Consider the following 20,833-nt stretch of genomic DNA (forward strand, 5'->3'; position numbering starts at 1 on the left):
CAGCCATCTCATCCTGCAAAAAATGAGACCCTACCTAAGATAATCAGTACAAAAGCTATCACTCTCAGACAATGGAGACACTTAAATATGATTTTGTTTTGCTTCAAAACTGCTATTATTGTGCTAAAGTGAAATAAATAAAAAGTAGACATATTAGGTATCGCCACGTCCGTAAGTACCTGCTCTATTAAAATATCACATGACTTAACCCCTCAGGTGAACACCATAAAAAAAACTGCCAAAAAAGCCATTTTTTGTCACCTTACATCACAAAAAGTGTAATACCAAGCGATCAAAAAGTCATATGCACCCCAAAATAGTGCCAATCAAACTGTCATCTCATCCTGAAAAAAATGTATTAGGTTAGTACAATAAAACGGTATCCCTGCATACCGCAATACTCTCGTATTTTGTAATCTTATTTATATATACTTATTTTGTTTTTTTCATGATTTAAGTGGTGAAAATTATTAGTGCCCCCCCATTTTTGACTGTGGTTTCTTATGTGCCCCCCCCCCCATATATTGTTCCTAGAGTCGCCACTGGCTACATCCCATGCGCTCTGGTAATAAAGATTAGCCGTATAATAATAATTTTAGGCCTCATGCACACGACCGTTGTTTGGGTCCGCATCTGAGCCGCCGTTTTTGCGGCTCGGATGCGGACCCATTTACTTCAATGGGGCTGCAAAAGATGCGGACAGCACTCCGTGTGCTGTCTGCATCCTAGGCTCCATTCCGCGGCCTCGTTAAAAAAAATATAACGTCCTATTCTTGTCCGCGCTTTGTGGACAAGAATAGGCATTTATATTGCCGGCACCCGTTCCGTTCCGCAAATTGAGACAGGGAACACGGGCGGCTTCCGTTTTTTGCGGACCGCAAAAAACAGCACGGCCGTGTGCATGAGGCCTAAGGCTGAGTTCACACTTCAGTTATTTAGATCAGTTATTGTGAGCCAAGCGCAGGTATGGATCAAACACACCGAACAGGTGCAAATCAGATTACTATACCTGAAGCTTCACTACTGGTTTTCGGTCACAATAACTGATGGAAATAACTGAAGTGTGAATTGAGCCTAACCTAATGATGGGTGTAACGTTAAGGCATATGTTCACTTGGGGATTGAGCCTTCCAATGTCACATGACCCTGTGACGTCAAGTGGTCCGCATGGAGTTTAGACCCTGCCAGCAGTGCTGCCAACTCTCCACCAATAGGAGCGCGCCTCTCATTTTTATTATTATTTATTTAGGCTATGAAATGGGGGCGGTGATTGGTTGTTATGTAACTGATTGCATAAAGGAAGGTGAAAGCTAGGGGGAAAGTGAGCAAGTAACACTGACCATGAGAACATGGCTGCCTGCAGAGTTCTAATTAATATCACATATTTTACTTTGGGAAAGGTGTAATCAATGTTGAATGTGTGTTTTTTTTTTTTTACTGTTAAAATAATATGGGCATGATGCCCAGCCCATGCCAATACCATTAAAGGGCATCTGTCAGCAGATTTGTCCCTATGACACTGGCTGACCTGTTACATATGCACTTGGCAGCTGAAGACATCTGTGTTGGTCCCATGTCCATATGTGCCCGCACTGCTGAGAAATATGATGTTTTATTATATGTAAATGAGCCTCTAGGAGCAACGGGGTCTGTTCTTTCAGTAACGGTAACGCTCCCGTTGCTCGTAGAGTCTCATTTACATATAATAAAACATCATATTTCTCAGCAGTGCGGGCACATATGGACATGGGACCAACACAGATGTCTTCAGCTGCCAAGCGCACATGTAACAGGTCAGCCAGTGTCATGGGTACAAATCTGCTGACAGATGCCTTCTAAAAAGCAGTTAGAGGTACTGAATCCTGCTCAGCATTAAGAAGTCCAGCACCATTGGGTAACTTTCTTTAATTGCACAAGGTTAAAATCCAACCGCGATAAGGCTTCTTTCACACGACCGTTTTTTTTTTTTCGTATACGGAACCATTCATTTCAATGGTTCCGCAAAAAAACCAAAAATGGAATGTACTCCGTATGCATTCCGTTTCCATATTTCCGTTCCGTTGAAAGACAGAACATGTCCTATTATTGCCCGCAAATCACATTCCGTGGCTCCATTCAAGTCAATGGGTCCGCAAAAAAAAGGAACACATATGGAAATGCATCCGTATGTCTTCCGTATACGTTCCGTTTTTGTGAAAACATCTATTGAAAATGTTATGCCCAGCCCAATTTATTCTATGTAATTACTGTATACTGTATATGCCATACGGAAAAACGTAACCGAAATGGAAACACAACGGAAACAAAAAACGGAACAACGGATTCGTGAAAAACAGACCGCAAAACACTGAAAAAGCCATACGGTCATGTGAAAGTGGCCTAAGGGTACTTTCACACTTGCGGCAGAGGATTCCGGCAGGCAGTTCCATCGCCGGAACTGTCTGCCGGATCCGTCAAAACGTATGCTAACTGATGGCATTTGGTCAGGATCAGGATCCGTCTGATAAATGCATTGAAATGCGGGATCCATCTCTCCGGTGTCATTTATATTTTTTTCTCATTTGTTGCGGTCTGAGCATGCGCAGACCGCAATGCCGGATCCGTTTTGCCGGAACACTCGGGGCCGGCATTTCAATGGGAAAAAATGCCGGATCCGGCATTCCAGCAAGTGTCCCGGAATTTTGGCCGGAGATAAAACCGTAGCATGCTGCGGTTTTATCTCCGTCCTGAAAAGTCAAAAAGACTGAACTGAAGACATCCTGATGCATCCTGAACGGATTTCTCTCCATTCAGAATGCATGGGGATAAAACTGATCAGTTCTTTTCCGGTATTGAGCCCCTGTGACAGAACTCAGTGCCAGAAAGGAAAAACACTAGTGTGAAAGTACCCTAAGGCTACTTTCACATTTGCGGCAGAGTGATCCGGCAAGCAGTTCCGTCGCCAGAACTGCCTGCCGGATCTCGCAATCTGCATGCAAACGGCCAGCATTTGTAGACGGATCCAGATGCGGATCCGTCTTACAAATGCATTACAAGAACGGATCCGTCTCTCCAGATGTCATCCGGAGAAAAGGATCCATTATATATATTTTTTTCACATTTTTACCGGTCTGTGCACGCGCAGACCGGAAGGACGTATCTGGCATTGTGGTATTTTTTATGCCGGATCCGGCACTAATACATTTAAATGTAAATTAATGTCGGCTTTCCGGCAACTGATCCTCCGTCCAAAACGCTGTTCAGTGACTGAACTGAAGACATCCTGATGCATCCTGAATGGATTGCTCTCCATTCAGAATGCATGGGGATAAAACTGATCAGTTCTTTTCCAGTATTGAGTCCCTAGGACGGAACTCAGTGCCGGAAAAGACAAACGCTAGTGTGAAAGTACCCTAAGGTGACTAAAGAAGGCTTATGCATTTCAGGCATGCAGAGATGAAGATGAGGCAGCACTAGTGAAAGGGATCGTTCACCATTGCAAAGTTTTAGAAAAAAGGATCATGCCCAAATGAATTTCTGAAAATAATGGGTCGACCATAAAAGTTATTTAAAGAGGTCTTCTTACTAATGATCTATCCTCTGGATAGGTCATCAGTATCTGATCAGTGGTGGTCTGACACCCAGGACCCCTGCAGATCAGCTGTTTGAGAAGATATCGGTCCTCCTGTGAGCGCCACAGCCTTCTCTCTGCTTTTCGGTGACAACATGTTCATTGATCACGTGGCCTAGGAGCATCTCAGCCCCATAGCAGTGAATGGGGCTGAGTGCAATACTGAGCACAGCCGCTATACTATGTACGGTGCTGGGCTTATTGAGCTGCGAGAAGGCAACGTCGCCTCCGGGGGTCCCGGGTGTCGGACCCGCACTGATCAGATACTGATGGCCTATCCAGAGGATAGATCATCAGTAAAGAAATCCTGGAAAACCCTTTAACTGAAAACAGAATGCATTCAGAGTCCATTCATACAAACATATTTCTTGACTTTGTGATATCTGTATGCGTAACAGACTGCACACGGGTAGCACACTGATGTGTGGTCACTGGGACATGTGGTCCAAAGGGAGGACATCATACCTGGGACAGACAGGCATGATATCACTAACGCAGAATAGAGACCATAATCTATACCGTGACGTGAGCCAAATATAACTAGAAATCTACTACCATAAATTATTCTTTTACTCGCCAAGCTTGGCGCCCATTTTTGATATTTATCTCCTTTCCTTGCTGCCTTTAAGAGTTTGCTTTTGGTATGAATTTGTGGTACATCCCTGTACACTCTTCTGCGAGGATCACACAGATCTGAAGTTCATCCTTGACACTATCTACTTTAAGAGGATTTGTCTCATTTCCAATATGCCACCACTCTATCCCCGGTATGCCTTCACTTTGCCCCTAAATACGACCACTCTGCCCTTCTGATCTGAATACCACCTCTCTGCCCCTCTGAATGCAACCACTTTGCCCCCAATCACCACCACTGTGCCCTTCTGTTTTTTGCAAATGGATTTTCTGGGATTTTTTAACTGATGACCTATCCGCCGCCGATCAGCTGTTTGAGAAGGCACTGGCCTTTGCAGTAGTGTCGCAACCTTCTCACAGCTCACCAATCACAGCGCCGTACATAGTATAGCGGCTGTGCTTGGTAATGGCCCCACTTCTATGGGGCTGAGCTGCTCCTAGGCCACGTGACCGATGAACCTGTCATCAATCGGCCTAGGGAAAGCTGCGAGAAGGCCACGGCACTTACAGGAGTGCCAGGGCCTTTTCCAACAGCTGATCGTGGGATCCAATGTGTCGGACCCCCACCAATCAGATACTGGTGGCCCATCCAGAGGAAAGTTCATCAGTTAAAAAATCCTGAAAAACTATTTTAAAGGGGTATTCCCATCACATACATTGGGGGCATATCGCTAAGATATGCCCCCATTGTCTGATAGGTGCGGGTCCAACCTCTACAAGGAGAACGGAGCAGGGAGATCTGTGGCTCCACCACCAAGCGCTGCTCCAATACAAGTGAAGGGAGCACACCGCGAATGTGCAGCTCCTGCTCCCATTCATTTCTATGGGGCAGACAGAAATAGCCAAGCCAGCGCTCATCGGCTGCCCCATTGAAATGAATGGAGGGCGGCTGCGCATGCACCCTCCATTAATTTCGCCGTTCCGTTCTCGTTGTAGGTTTGGGTCCTATCAGACAATGGGGGCATATCCTAGCGATATGCCCCCATTGTACAGTATTTGATGGCAAAAGCCTTTTAAGTGTAACACTATGTTATGTGAATGTTACGTAACTCCCCACTGTACCAGAGAGTTAACTTTAGGTCCCTAATCACCGTCTTCGGGCAGGTCCAACCCTCTGGCTTGGCTCCTTCCTGTGTGTAAGCAAAGAGGGTATTGTCAGTTGTTGGATATGAGCAGCCTGTGAGGCCCAGAGAGGAACTCCACAAACCTACCAGATTGAGCGAGGTAAAGGAATAATATGTTCAAGGTTAGGCAGCCAAATTGGTGGGTGTGAGAAAACTGTGGAGGTAATGCTCATTTCAGCTCTTGGATGCCACAGCTCCTTAGTTGGGTTTCAACTGCCTCAGGTCCCCAGTCATACTAGAGAGAAATAACAGGACTGTTTTAGGATCTATATCCCACAGTAGGCATTGTAGAACAGTAAAGCCCGCAATGTGTGCAATCTTCACAAAAGGTTTCTTGAGTGCAGTATAGCTGGATATAAGAAAGTGCATCTCGATGAGATACATGGAGATAATGTTCTGAATTTAGCCAGGAATTGAGACACAGTTTAAGCACACCTCCTAACTGTTCTGGATCCAGCGGGACAGTCCTGGATTTCAGTGGTTATCCCGCGGTCTCAGAATGGCTGAGGTACAGTATGTTCCGCCAGTCAGCTGTCTCTGTGATGCACAGACAGCTGATTGTAATGGTGAAGCAGGAACCTGTCTGTTCCCTGCTCCAACATTCAGCTGTTGGCGCTCCCCAGCAGCAGCACGATGCACTCACATCGCGCTGCTGGACTGCGTAGGAGAAGCGGTGCTGGCCGCAAATCAGCCTCTGCTCCTCCTACACAGCAGCGCGATTTGTAACAGTATCCTGCGGGGGAGCGCAGGGTGATCTGTGATCATCGTGAAGGAGTCATATATCTGTCCATAACTACTGCTAGGGGGCACAAATCTGGCCATAACTACTGTGAGGGGCATATATCTGGCCATAACTACTGTAAAGGGGGCACATATATAGCCATAATTACTGTGAAGGGGACAAATCTGGCCATAACCACTGTGAGGGGGCACATATCTGGCATAACTACTGTAAGGGGGCACATATCTGGGCATAACTACTGTGGGCACATATCTGGGCATAACTACTGTAAAGGGGGCACATACTGTATATAGCTATAACTACTGTGAAGGTGACACATCTGGGCATAACTACTGTGATTGGGGCACATCAGGGCATAGCAACTATGAAGGGGGACATCTGGGCATAGCTACTGTGAGGGGGCACATATCTGGGCATAGCTACTGTGAAGGGGCACATATCTGGGCATAGCTACTGTGAAGTGGGCACATCTGGGCACAGCTACTGTGAGGGGCACATGTAGGCATAACTACCGTGAAGGGGGCACGTCTGGGCATAGCTACTGTGAGGGGCACATGTGGGCATAACTACCATGAAGGGGGTACATGTGAGCATTACTGCTGAGAAGGGGGCACATCTAGGCATAAATACTGTGAAGGGTGCACAATGTGGGCATAACTACTTTGAGGGGCACAATGTGGGCATAACTACTGTAAAGGGGGGACATCTGGGCATAGATACTGTGACGGGGCACATATCTAGGCATAGCTACTGTGAAGGGGACATATCTGAGCATAGCTACTGTGAAGGGGGCACATCTGGGCATAACTACTGTGAAAGGGGCACAATGTGGGCATAACTACTGTGAAGGGGGTATATCTGGGCTTAACTACTGTGAAGGGGCACGATGTGGGCATAAGTACTGTCAAGGGCAAACAATGTGGGAAGAACTGCTGTGAAGGGGAAAATGTGGGCATAGCTGCTGTGAGGGGCACAATGTGGGTATAACTACTGTGAAGGGGGGACATCTGGGTATAGCAACTGTGAATGGGGCATATCTTGGCATAGCTACTGTAAAGGGGGCACATCTGGGCATAACTACTGTGAAGGAGGCACAATATGGGCATAACTACTGTGAAGGGGGCACAGTGTGGACATTCCTACTGTGTGCTGACACAGAGGGGGAATAATTACTATGTGGGGGCATTAAGGGGACTGGGTGTGTATAGTTATGTTTCGGGCGCAGTTAGAGGCGTAGTCTAAATTGCAGCAACGCTACTCCTGCCTAGCACCTCACCAACATCCAACAACCCCACCTTCCAACAGGCAGGAGACCCCCGAACCAGGGTGTGCCCAGGAGGATACAGGTGCACCCCTTCCTCACTGCATGGCCCCAGGGGAGAACTGGATCGGCAACACCTCCGTGGGTAAGGTCTCGATCTGATACTATTATCACTCCACCATGCGCCTTCCTCTGCCAGGCCTTCAGCCACCGAAACTCAGAAATTTAAAGCATGTCCTATTTTTCAGCATCTCTCACAGACCTGGAGACCCTTGGCAGAGATGGTCTCCAGTGGCTGTCAGATCCTTGTCCTGCGCAGGCATACAGACCTCAGTACGGAAGGATGGCAAGTATGACCTACTTTATTTCTTTGCTGTGTTCACATCACGTTTATAAGCTCCTGTTGGGACACAGTCGAGTCACATTATTATGACCACTTTCTACTTTTGACGTCAGCAGTGCGTAGCTCATGAAGGAAGGTACGTGTGGTGAGCTGCCTCGATGGGTATATAAGGTGTGCGATAAGCTGTCTGCACTCATATTGCTTGTTGCGGTCATGGATAAAAGGGGCGATTTATCCAAGGGTGGCAGTATTTCTGAAACTGCGCAGTTTGTGAACTGTTGTCGTGCGGCACCAATATGAATAAATGACGTGAAAACTGCGGAGCACCACATGCCATTGATAGAAAATGCTTACATTTTCGCGGTAGTACTGGAATTGGATTTCTACTGATTGGCAAAAAGTGGCCCTTCTGCAATGCCTCGTGTTTTCTGCATAATGGGACAGGTGGACGTTGGCGTCTCAGAGAAGAAACACCCTGCAACCATTACTGGAAGAACACAAGCTGCTGGTGGCAGAGTTATGGTCTGGGGAATGTTTTCGTGGCATTCTCTGGACCCACTCACATACCTCCCAATTTTGTAAATGAACAAAGAGGGGCACATTTTGCGGAGCGCAAAGCGCGCCATAGCAATTTTTTTCTGCACTAGGCCACGCCTCTAACTCCGCCCCAAAACATAACTATACACCTAATCCCACCCAGTCCCCTTAATGCCCCCACATACTAATTATTCCCTCTTCATGCCACCGCACAGTATTTATGCCCACATTGTGTCTTCACAGAATTATGCCCAGCTGTGCCCCCAGTAATATGCCCACATTGTGCCCCCAGTAATATGCCCACATTGTGCCCCCAGTAATATGCCCACATTGTGCCCCCAGTAATATGCCCACATTGTGCCCCCATTAATATGCCCTCACAGAAAGTAAAAAAAATAAACACTGCACACTTACCTTGTTCCTAGCAGCAGCACGACATCGGCTGCTCTGGTCTGTAAAGGAGGCAGAGCCAAGCCTGACTGCCAGCTGGCCCCGCCCCCGCACAGACCAGAGGTGTGGAGAGCCGGCAGGGGGGAGGAATGATGAAGCAGGGAGCCGATGCCAGCTCTCTGCTTTATCATAATACAGGCAACTGTCTCTGCTTCATATGGAAACAGGGACAGCTGCCAGAAAGTCGGACATACCTCCCCATACCGGGACAGCAGGACAGCCACTGCAATCCGAAACTGTCCTGCCGTATCCGGGACAGTTGGGAGGTATGCACTCATCAATGTGGAAGCATTCTCAACCAATTTGCGTATGAATCCATTCTTGCAGATCACGTATACCCATACATGCTGATTGTCTTCCCTGGGCCAGATGGGATCTTCCAGTAAGACGATGTGACATGTCACACGGCTAGACGTGTCTGACATTGGTTGGAAAAGCATGACCAAGACTTCCAAGTACTATTCTGCCCCCCTAATTCGCCAATTGAGCATCTGTGAGACCACCTCGATCGTTGCATTCGCTGTATGGATCCTCCTCCACCCACCCTCCAGCAGCTGTGGGAGGCACTGCAGTCAGCATGGCTCCAAATACCTGTGACAACCTGCCAGGACCTTATTCACTCACTCCCAGCCCGTCCATCTGCTGTCCATGCTGCACACTATGAGCTGGTGGTCATAATTATGTGACTCGGCTGTGTTTATGCTAAACTGATTCCAAAAAGTAAAAACCGCGCTGCTCTTGATGCTTTTGAACAAGTTCCCACAGGATCAAATACATAAAAATTTCCAAAGTTCTTCCACTGGTGTAGTCAATCACTGCTCCTTTATACAAGTGCTTTTTCCACAGCTCTGTATTCAACTCTATATTAATCAAATAGAGGTAGATCACACATATTGTGAAGCACACTATGTGTAATCCTGCAATTTTATTATACTTACAAAAGAATGTAACCCTTTCAGGACCCTGCCATATTTCACCTTAACCGCCTCCGGACCGCCTAACGCAGATTCGTGTTCCGGAGGCGGCAGCCCTGCGCACAGTCACGCATATACGCGTCATCTCGCGTGAGCCGGGATTTCCTGTGAACGCGCGCACACAGGCGCGCGCGTTCACAGGATCGGAAGGTAAGCGAGTGGATCTCCAGCCTGCCAGCGGCGATCGTTCGCTGGCAGGCTGGAGATGTGATTTTTTTTAACCCCTAACAGGTATATTAGACGCTGTTTTGATAACAGCGTCTAATATACCTGCTACCTGGTCCTCTGGTGGTCCCCTTTGTTTGGATCGACCACCAGAGGACACAGGTAGCTCAGTAATATGTTGCACCAAGCACAACTACACTACACCCCCCCCCCTGTCACTTATTAACCCCTTATTCACCCTTGATCACCCCATATAGACTCCCTGATCACCCCCCTGTCATTGATTACCCCCCTGTAAAGCTCCATTCAGATGTCCGCATGATTTTTACGGATCCACTGATAGATGGATCGGATCCGCAAAACGCATACGGACGTCTGAATGGAGCCTTACAGGGGCGTGATCAATGACTGTGGTGATCACCCCATATAGACTCCCTGATCACCCCCCTGTCATTGATTACCCCCCTGTCATTGATCACCCCCCTGTAAAGCTCCATTCAGATGTCCGCATGATTTTTACGGATCCACTGATAGATGGATCGGATCTGCAAAACGCATACGGACATCTGAATGGAGCCTTACAGGGGCGTGATCAATGACTGTGGTGATCACCCCATATAGACTCCCTGATCACCCCCCTGTCATTGATTACCCCCCTGTCATTGATCACCCCCCTGTAAAGCTCCATTCAGATGTCCGCATGATTTTTACGGATCCACTGATAGATGGATCGGATCCGCAAAACGCATACGGACATCTGAATGGAGCCTTACAGGGGCGTGATCAATGACTGTGGTGATCACCCCATATAGACTCCCTGATCACCCCCCTGTCATTGATTACCCCCCTGTCATTGATCACCCCCCTGTAAAGCTCCATTCAGATGTCCGCATGATTTTTACGGATCCACTGATAGATGGATCGGATCCGCAAAACGCATACGGACGTCTGAATGGAGCCTTACAGGGGCGTGATCAATGACTGTGGTGATCACCCCATATAGACTCCCTGATCACCCCCCTGTCATTGATCACTTCCCCCTGTCATTGCTCACCCCCCCCCTGTCAGGCTGCATTCAGATGTCCGTATGATTTTTACGGATCCACGGATACATGGATCGGATCCGCAAAACACATACGGACATCTGAATGGAGCCTTATAGGGGGGTGATCAATGACAGGGGGGTGATCACCCCATATAGACTCCCTGATCACCCCCCTGTCATTGATCACCCCTCTGTAAGGCTCCATTCAGACATTTTTTTGGCCTAAGTTAGCGGAAATAATTTTTTTTTTTCTTACAAAGTCTCATATTCCACTAACTTGTGTCAAAAAATTAAATCTCACATGAACTCACCATACCCCTCACGGAATCCAAATGCGTAAAATTTTTTAGACATTTATATTCCAGACTTCTTCTCACGCTTTAGGGCCCCTAGAATGCCAGGGCAGTATAAATACCCCACATGTGACCCCATTTCGGAAAGAAGACACCCCCAGGTATTCCGTGAGGGGCATATTGAGTCCATGAAAGATTAAAATTTTTGTCCCAAGTTAGCGGAAAGGGAGACTTTGTGAGAAAAAAATAAATAAAATCAATTTCCGCTAACTTGTGGCAAAAAAAAAAAATTTCTATAAACTCGCCATGCCCCTCATTGAATACCTTGGGGTGTCTTCTTTCCAAAATGGGGTCACATGTGGGGTATTTATACTGCCCTGGCATTTTAGGGGCCCTAAAGCGTGAGAAGAAGTCTGGGATCCAAATGTCTAAAAATGCCCTCATAAAAGGAATGTGGGCCCCTTTGCGCATCTAGGCTGCAAAAAAGTGCCACACATCTGGTATCTCCGTACTCAGGAGAAGTTGGGGAATGTGTTTTGGGGTGTCATTTTACATATACCCATGCTGGGTGAGAGAAATATCTTGGCAAAAGACAACTTTTCCCATTTTTTTTATACAAAGTTGGCATTTGACCAAGATATTTATCTCACCCAGCATGGGTATATGTAAAATGACACCCCAAAACACATTCCCCAACTTCTCCTGAATACGGAGATACCACATGTGTGACACTTTTTTGCAGCCTAGGTGGGCAAAGGGGCCCACATTCCAAAGAGCACCTTTCGGATTTCACTGGCCATTTTTTACAGAATTTGATTTCAAACTCCTTACCACACATTTGGGCCCCTAGAATGCCAGGGCAGTATAACTACCCCACAAGTGACCCCGATTTAGAAAGAAGACACCCCAAGGTATTCCGTGAGGGGCATGGCGAGTTCCTAGAATTTTTTATTTTTTGTCACGAGTTAGTGGAAAATGATGATTTTTTTTATTTATTTTTTTCCTTACAAAGTCTCATATTCCACTAACTTGTGACAAAAAATAAAAACTTCCATGAACTCACTATGCCCATCAGCGAATACCTTGGGGTGTCTTCTTTCCAAAATGGGGTCACTTGTGGGGTAGTTATACTGCCCTGGCATTCTAGGGGCCCAAATGTGTGGTAAGGAGTTTGAAATCAAATTCTGTAAAAAATGACCGGTGAAATCCGAAAGGTGCTCTTTGGAATGTGGGCCCCTTTGCCCACCTAGGCTGCAAAAAAGTGTCACACATGTGGTATCGCTGTACTCAGGAGAAGTTGTGGAATGTGTTTTGGGGTGTCATTTTACATATACCCATGCTGGGTGAAAGAAATATCTTGGCAAAAGACAACTTTTCCCATTTGTTTATACAAAGTTGGCATTTGACCAAGATATTTATCTCACCCAGCATGGGTATATGTAAAATGACACCCCAAAACACATTCCCTAACTTCTCCTGAATACAGAGATACCACATGTGTGACACTTTTTTGCAGCCTAGGTGGGCAAAGGGGCCCACATTCCAAAGAGCACCTTTTGGATTTCACTGGCCATTTTTTACAGAATTTGATTTCAAACTCCTTACCACACATTTGGGCCCCTAGAATGCCAGGGCAGTATAACTACCCCACAAGTGACCCCATTTTGGAAAGAAGACACCCAAAGGTATTCGCTGATGGGCATAGTGAGTTCATAGAACTTTTTATTTTTTGTCACAAGTTAGTGGAATATGAGACTTTGTAAGAAAAAAAATAAAATAAAAATCATCATTTTCCGCTAACTTGTGACAAAAAATAAAAAGTTATATGAACTCACTATGCCCATCAGCGAATACCTTAGGGTGTCTACTTTCCAAAATGGGGTCATTTGTGGGGTGTTTCTACTGTCTGGGCATTGTAGAACCTCAGGAAACATGACAGGTGCTCAGAAAGTCAGAGCTGCTTCAAAAAGCGGAAATTCACATTTTTGTACCATAGTTTGTAAACGCTATAACTTTTACCCAAACCATTTTTTTTACCCAAACATTTTTTTTTTATCAAAGACATGTAGAACAATAAATTTAGAGCAAAATTTATATATGGATCTCATTTTTTTTGCAAAATTTTACAACTGAAAGTGAAAAATTTCATTTTTTTGCAAAAAAATCGTTAAATTTCGATTAATAACAAAAAAAGTAAAAATGCCAGCAGCAATGAAATACCACCAAATGAAAGCTCTATTAGTGAGAAGAAAAGGAGGTAAAATTCATTTGGGTGGTAAGGCTACTTTCACACTTGCGGCAGAGAGATCCGGCAAGCAGTTCCGTCGCCGGAACTGCCTGCCGGATCAGGCAAAATGTATGCTAACTGATGGCATTAGTAAGACTGATCAGGATCCTGATCAGTCTTAAAAATGCCTGATCAGTCGAAAAAATGCATTGAAATGCCGGATCCGTCTTTCCGGTGTCATCCGGCAAAAACGGATCCGGCATTTATTTTTTCACCTTTTTTTCAGTCTGCGCATGCGCATACCGGAAGGACAGATCCGGCATTCCGGTATTCTGAATGCCGGATCCGGCACTAATACATTCCTATGGGAAAAAATGCCTGATCCGGCATTCAGGCAAGTCTTCAGTTTTTTTAGCCGGAGATAAAACCGTAGCATGCTACGGTTTTCTCTTTTGCCTGATCAGTCAAAACGACTGAACTGAAGACATCCTGATGCAAACTGAACGGATTACTCTCCATTCAGAATGCATGGGGACATACCTGATCAGTTCTTTTCCGGTATAGAGCCCCTGTGACGGAACTCTATGCCGGAAAAGAACAACGCAAGTGTGAAAGTAGCCTAAGTTGCATGACCGAGCAATAAACGGTGAAAGTAGTGTAGGTCAGAAGTGTAAAAAGTGGCCTGGTCTTTCAGGGTGTTTAAGCTATGGGGGCTGAGGTAGGGGTTGTCCCATGAAAAATATTCTACTATTTTTCAAACCAGCACCTGGATCTGAATACATTTGTAATTACATGTAATTGAACATTTTGTATAGCCACTGAGTTATTCAATAAAATGTATCTGTATAGCGCCACCAGCTGTTTTTTCTTTTTCTTATTTTTTTGACCTGCTCACTGAGAAGGCCGCACATGCTCAGTTTCATGCTTCAGCTGCCTCCTGAGCTGTGATAGGGAGAACATGGACACGCCCCCTGAGCTCCAGCAGAAAAGACACTCCCCTTGAGCTCCCAGCTTGATATAAATCTAGCAAAGCAATGAATGGGGAGATCTCTGGATCCATGTGAGATACAGGGCTGCTTCTAGCTTTGTTAGAAAGTGACTGTCATGTACTAGTTTATGTCTGATTTTCATGGGATAACCCCTTTAAGAACCAGGCCTTTTTTTTTTTGGCATGTGTCAGTTTATGTGGTAATATCTTTGGTACGCTTTTACTTATCCAAGCCATTCTGAGACTGTTTTCTCGTGACACATTGTACTTCATGATAGTGGTAAATGTCAGTCAATATTTCATTTTAATCTTTTTAAAAATCCCAAATTTACCAAAACATTTGTAACTTTCCAAATTTCTATTTCTCTGCTAATAAAACAGATAGTGATACCTCATATAATAGTTATTACTTTACATTTCCCATATGTCTACTTCATATTTGGATCATTTTGTGGATGCCATTTTATTTTTTGGGGATGTTAGAAGGCTTAGAAGTTTAGAAGCAAATTTCTGAACATTTCCAAAACCCACTTTAAGGACCAGTTCAGTTATGAAGTCACTGTTGGGCTTACATAGTAGAATCCACCCATAAATGTCCCCATTTTAGAAACTACACCCCTCAAGGTATTCAAAACTGATTTTACAAACCTTTAGGTGTTCCACAAGAATTAATGGAAAATGGAGATGAAATTTCAGAATTTCAGTGTAATGCAAGGCACCAACAGACGAGTGAGGATGAAGTCAAAGGGGTTTATTAACAAAACAAACAAAGTCCAGGTAAACTTCAAAGGGGCAAATATCAAGCAAACAAAAAACGAAGGAAAGCCAGGTAAACGGATGCGTCACAGAAAGTCCTGGGTCCCACTGGAACGGACAGAGTCCCAGCAAACTTCAGTCAGTAGCTAGCAGTACTGACCTGCACCTGGATAAGGAAGGATAACAGTGGGCACTGACCAACCTGGGAGGCCACCTTTTATGTGTCTGCTAAGAAATCCCAGGGTGCCAAGTATCCACTCCCCATAGGTCATGATCCTGCCCTACACCTGTGTACAAGGCTTTGGTCTGTCATTAGTCAATGAGACCAATGCCGGCCCCCTAATCTACTTTGAACTTGCGGCCAGGTGCTATTCCCTTCGCTGGTCGTTGAAGCGCATACGCGTGACCGTGTATCCCCTTGTGAACCTGTTTTCGAACGTAAATGCGGATGCACGACAGGCTCTGCGAGAGTGCAAGAGAGCGCGTCTGTGACGGTAACGTACACTACACACAGGGGGAGGATAGTGACCACTGCGCTCCACCCTCACCCCTGGCCCTGCCTACTTGCCTCGCAAGTCCTAATGACAGGGGACAACTAGACGGCAGTCCATAACTTAGGATATGTGCTGGGAAGACAGACAAGACAAATAACGGAACGTGAACGGACCGGGTCAATACCTGGAGAGCTACGCAGTACTAAGGAATGAGCAGAGAATAGTCAGGAAAAGCCGAGGTCAAATACCAGGAGAGAAACGTAGTACAACAGGAGTCCGCAAAGAATCGTCAGGTGGAAGCCGGGGTCAGGATACCAGGAGAGATGCGCAGTACAGGAGGAGCAGGCAGAGAATCGTCAGGGAACACAGGATCAGGTAAGTATGCAGGAACAAATCAAACACCAGATACCTAAAATTAACAGGCAACCTGTGGCCAGCAGGCTGCCTGTATTTATAGTGGGGAGTGAGGGTCATGTGACGTGGCCAGCGTCACATGACCGACAGACAGACAATTTGAGCACCGAGTGATCAGCTCAGCGCTCAAGGCAGACCTAGGAGCAGGGAGCCTCCCAGCTAGCAAAGCCGCCCTGGGAACGAGGCCAAACACAGATCCTCGCTCCCGAACTAAGGAGCAGGTCTGCGGCTGATGGGAGACCAAGTGCGACTTTGGCGCCCCGTGACAGCGTCGACATGGATACCGGAATGGAATCCACAATACGCACCGGAGACGAGCTCTGCCGCAGCGTACTGCCACTAGCCTGGTCAAGCTGTCCCCAAAAGCCATGCAGTCTTCCCCTCTGGCGCACATGTGAATGCATCCCCGCGTCGGTTCACAAAGGGGTTGGAGCTGGTGTATCAATGGAGACACACGTAACCTGTCCCGCAGCTCCACGAGGACCCTTTTTGGTCACACCAGAGTGCGAGACAGGTGAGGATCTTACATTTAGTTTTTTGGCAGATTTTCTATTTTAATCCATTTTTTCCGGTAACAAAGCAAGGGTAAACGCCAAACAAAACTCAATATTTATTACCCTGATTCTGTAGTTTACAGAAACACCCCATATGTGGTCGTAAACTGCTTTAGAGGCACACAGCAGGGCACAGAAGGAAAGGAACGCCATATGGTTTTTGGAGAACAGATTTCACTGGGATAATTTTAAGTTGCCATGTCACATTTGAAGACCCCTTGAGGCACCCCTAGAGTAGAAACTCCAAAAAAGTGACCCTCATTTTGGAAACTACATGATAAGGTGGCAGTTTTGTCGGTACTATGTTAAAGTTTTTATTTTTTTGAAATGTTCATCTGACGGGTTACATTTTATAGAACAGGTTGTTATGGACGCGACAATACCAAATATGACTTTACGCTTATGAAATTCGTTCACACTTCGTTTGGTGGTAAATGGTGAATTGCGTTATGGATTCCGTTACCACGGACCATAACACAATTCCGTTATTCATTCCGTCATAATAGGAGTCTATGGGCTGCAAAACGGATCCGTTATGAATTGCGTTATGGTCCATGGTAACGGAATCCATAACGCTATTCATCTTTTACCACCAAACGAAGTGTGAATGAATTTCAAAATATGAAATTCGCTCATCTCTATTTGTTTCAGTTTTACATTATAAAGCATTTGTGAAAAAAAATTTTTTTAGTGTCTCCATATTCTGAAAGCCATATTTTTTTTTATTTTTTTGGGCCACTCTCTTATGTAGGGGCTCGTTTTTTTCAGGATAAGATGACGGTTTGATTGGCACTATTTTAGGGTGCATAAGACTTTTTGATCGCTTGCTATTACACTTTTTGTGATGTAAGGTGACAAAAAATGTCTTTTTTGACATTTTTTTTTTTTTTTACTGTGTTCATCTGAGGAGTTAGGTCATGTGATATTTTTATACAGCACGTTGTTACGGACATGGCAATACCTAATATGTCAACTTTTTTATTTATTTAAGATTTACACAATAAAAGCATTTTTGACACAAAAAAAATCATGTTTTAGTGTATCCATAGTCTGAGAACCATAGTTTTTTTTATTTTTTGGGAGATTGTCTTAGGTAGGGTCTCATTTTTTGCGGGATGAGATGACGGTATTATTTTAGTGCGCATATGACTTTTTGATTGCTATGTATTACATTTTTTGTGATGTAAGGAAACAAAAAATGGCTTTTTTTACACCGTTTTTTTTTTTTTTTTTTACAGTATTCACCTGAGGGGTTGTCACGTGATATTTTTATACAGAAGGCTGTTATGGACGTGGTGATACCTAATATGTATACTTTATTTATTCATTTAAGTCTTACACAATAAAAGCATTTTTGTAACAAAAAAAAAATCATGTTTTAGTGTCTCCATATTCTGAGAGCCATATTTTTTTTTTATTTTTTACCCGATTGTTTTGTGTAGGGGATCATTTTTTACGGGATGAGGTGACGATTTGATTGATACAATTTTGTGGGGCATACGCCTTTTTGATCGCATGGTGTTGCACTTTTTGTGATGTAAGGTGACAAAAAAATTGTTGTTTTAGCACAGTTTTTTTAAAAATTTTTTTACGGCATTCAGGTGAAGGGGTAGATCATGTTATATTTTTATAGAGCCGGTCATTACGGACCCGGCAATACCCAATATGTCTGTTTTAATTTTTATTTTAGTTTTTTACAAGTTTTATTTTGGGAAAGGGGATTTTTTTTCTTGAAATTTAATTTTTTTTATTATGAAAAACACTTTTTTTTAAAACTTTTTATTTTTGTCCCACTCTGGGATCTGATCCCTATGCAATGCATTACAATACATTGTGTATTGTAATGCATTACATGTCAGCTTGTATGCTGACAGCCTGCCTGTAAGACCCAGCCTTAGGCCCCTTTCACACGGGCGTCATGTTTTTGGCCCGGATAAGATGCGGGTGCGTCGCGGGAAAATGTGCGATTTTTCCGCACGAGTGCAAAACATTGTAATGCGTTTTGCACGCGCTTGAGAAAAATCGGCATGTTTGGTACCCAGAGTTGGGTTAGGTGTTGTGTAGATTGTATTATTTTCCCTTATAACATAGATATAAGGGAAAATAATAGCATTCTTAATACAGAATGCATAGTACAATAGGGCTGGAGGGGTTAAAAAAATAAATAAAAAATTTAACTCACCTTAATCCACTTGTTCGCGCAGCCGTCTTCTCTTCTGTCTTCTTCTTTGAGGAATAGGACCTTTGATGACGTGACTGCGCTTATCACATGGTCCATCACATGATCTTTTTACCATGGTGATGGATCATGTGACGGACCATTTGATTAGCGCAATGACGTCACCACAGGTCCTTTTCTTGTGCACAGCAAAGATGAAGACAGAAGAGAAGTGGATTAGGGTGAGTTAATTTTTTATTTTATTTTTTTAACCCCTCCAGCCCAATTGTACTATGCATTCTGTATTAAGAATGCTATTATTTTCCCTTATAACCATGTTTTAAGGGAAAATAATAATGATCGGGTCCCCATCCCGATTGTCTCCTAGCAACCGTGCGTGAAAATCGCACCACATCCGCACTTGCTTGCGGATGCTTGCGATTTTCACGCAGCCCCATTCACTTCTATGGGGCCTGCGTTGCGAGGAAAACGCACAAAGAGGAGCATGCTGCGATTTTCACGCAAGGCACAATTGATGCGTGAAAATCACCGCTCATGTGCACAGCCCCATAGAAATGAATGGGTCCGGATTCAGTGCGGGTGCAATGCTTTCACCTCACGCATCGCACAACGGATCTGTGAAAAATGGACCGCAAAACACTGAAAAAGCCATACAGTCGTGTGAAAGAGGCCTACGGGCTGGATCTCAAAGGCTTCCGTATAAGGCAAGCTCCGATGCCTATGGAAGGCATCCGGCTTGCCTTTTCTGCCATCAGGACCCTGCCACTGCAGGGCGGGGACCCGATGCCGCGGTCAGCTTTGACCTAGACCACCTAGGATGTGTTCATTAACTACTTCCTTGCCATAGAACACCTTTCGCATTGACCTCCTAAATACACTAGACTACCAAGGTGTTACCTGTACTAGATTAAAACCTGTACGTTGTCCCTGTTCCACTCTGCATCTGGATTCCATCAGGTTTCCATGGACACATGCCACACACCAGTGACGTGATGCTGGTGGTTAAGGGTACTTTTACACTAGCGGCACGGACCTCCGGCAGGCTGTTCAGTTGGGTGACCGTGACCATGTGACCGTGTGCCTCCGGACTGCAGCTCCATCCCCATTGATTATAATGGGGGGGGGGGGCAGAGTTCCGGCGACGCACAGCAGCGCATGGCGAGAGGCTGCCGGAATAATTGTTGGACATGTCGTAGTTTTATTCTGGCAGCCTCTCGCCGTGCGCTGCCGTCCCTCGCCGGAATTCCGCCCCCGTCCCCATTATAGTCAATGGGGACGGAGCGGCAGTCCGGGGACACACAGTCACTAGCGGCAGGACGGATCCGACAGGCTGTTCACCCGACGGAACAGCCTGCCGGAGGTCCGTGCCGCTAGTGTGAAAGTAGCCTAAGGCCTCTTTCACACGGGCGTGTGCGCCCCGTTGCCGTATTGCGGACCGCATTTGCGGAACCGCAATACATGGGTGCCGTTCTGGGGGCATTCCGCATCACGGATGCGGACACATTCACTTCAATGGGACCGCAAATCCGGAGATGCGGAATGGTGCGGAACGGAAGCACGGAACGGAACCCTACGGAAGCACTACGGAGTGCTTCCGGGGGGTTTCGTCCCGTACTTCCGTTCCGCAAAAAGATAGAACATGTCCTATCTTTCCGGATCGCGGAAAGAGGCCTTAACCTGCTCTGACACCAGGACACAGCCTGATTATTTAGGAAGTTGCGCCAGTTAGCACGTCAGCCACTAGTTCAGTTTACTATTCCTACTCTGCTACCTGGACCTCTCACTACTTCTGCTTTGCTTCATCACTTCACTTACACAGCTCAGCTACACCAAGTATATTCACCCCCGCTTCATCACTGCACATCCACAGCTCCTGATCAGCTCTGCCACTTCAACTAAAGAAATGCATAAGCCTTCGTCCACATTTCCGTGTCAGCGTATGGGCGTGCTTGGACCGCATCACGGATCAAAGTAGTGCGTGTCCCTGTGATTTTTTTTTTTTACTGACTCACTGTCCATAGGAAAATACTGAAATGTGAACAGA

General features: G+C 45.5%; 1 protein-coding gene across 1 annotated transcript in view; it reads left to right on the forward strand.

Annotated features, from left to right (window-relative positions):
• LOC120999016 (SLX4 interacting protein) overlaps nucleotides 1-20,833 on the forward strand; it is a 225,668-nt gene that overhangs the window by 3,739 nt on the left and 201,096 nt on the right. The window lies entirely within an intron of this gene.

This window comes from Bufo bufo, chromosome 4, assembly GCF_905171765.1.
Source record: "Bufo bufo chromosome 4, aBufBuf1.1, whole genome shotgun sequence".
NCBI lineage: Eukaryota > Metazoa > Chordata > Amphibia > Anura > Bufonidae > Bufo > Bufo bufo.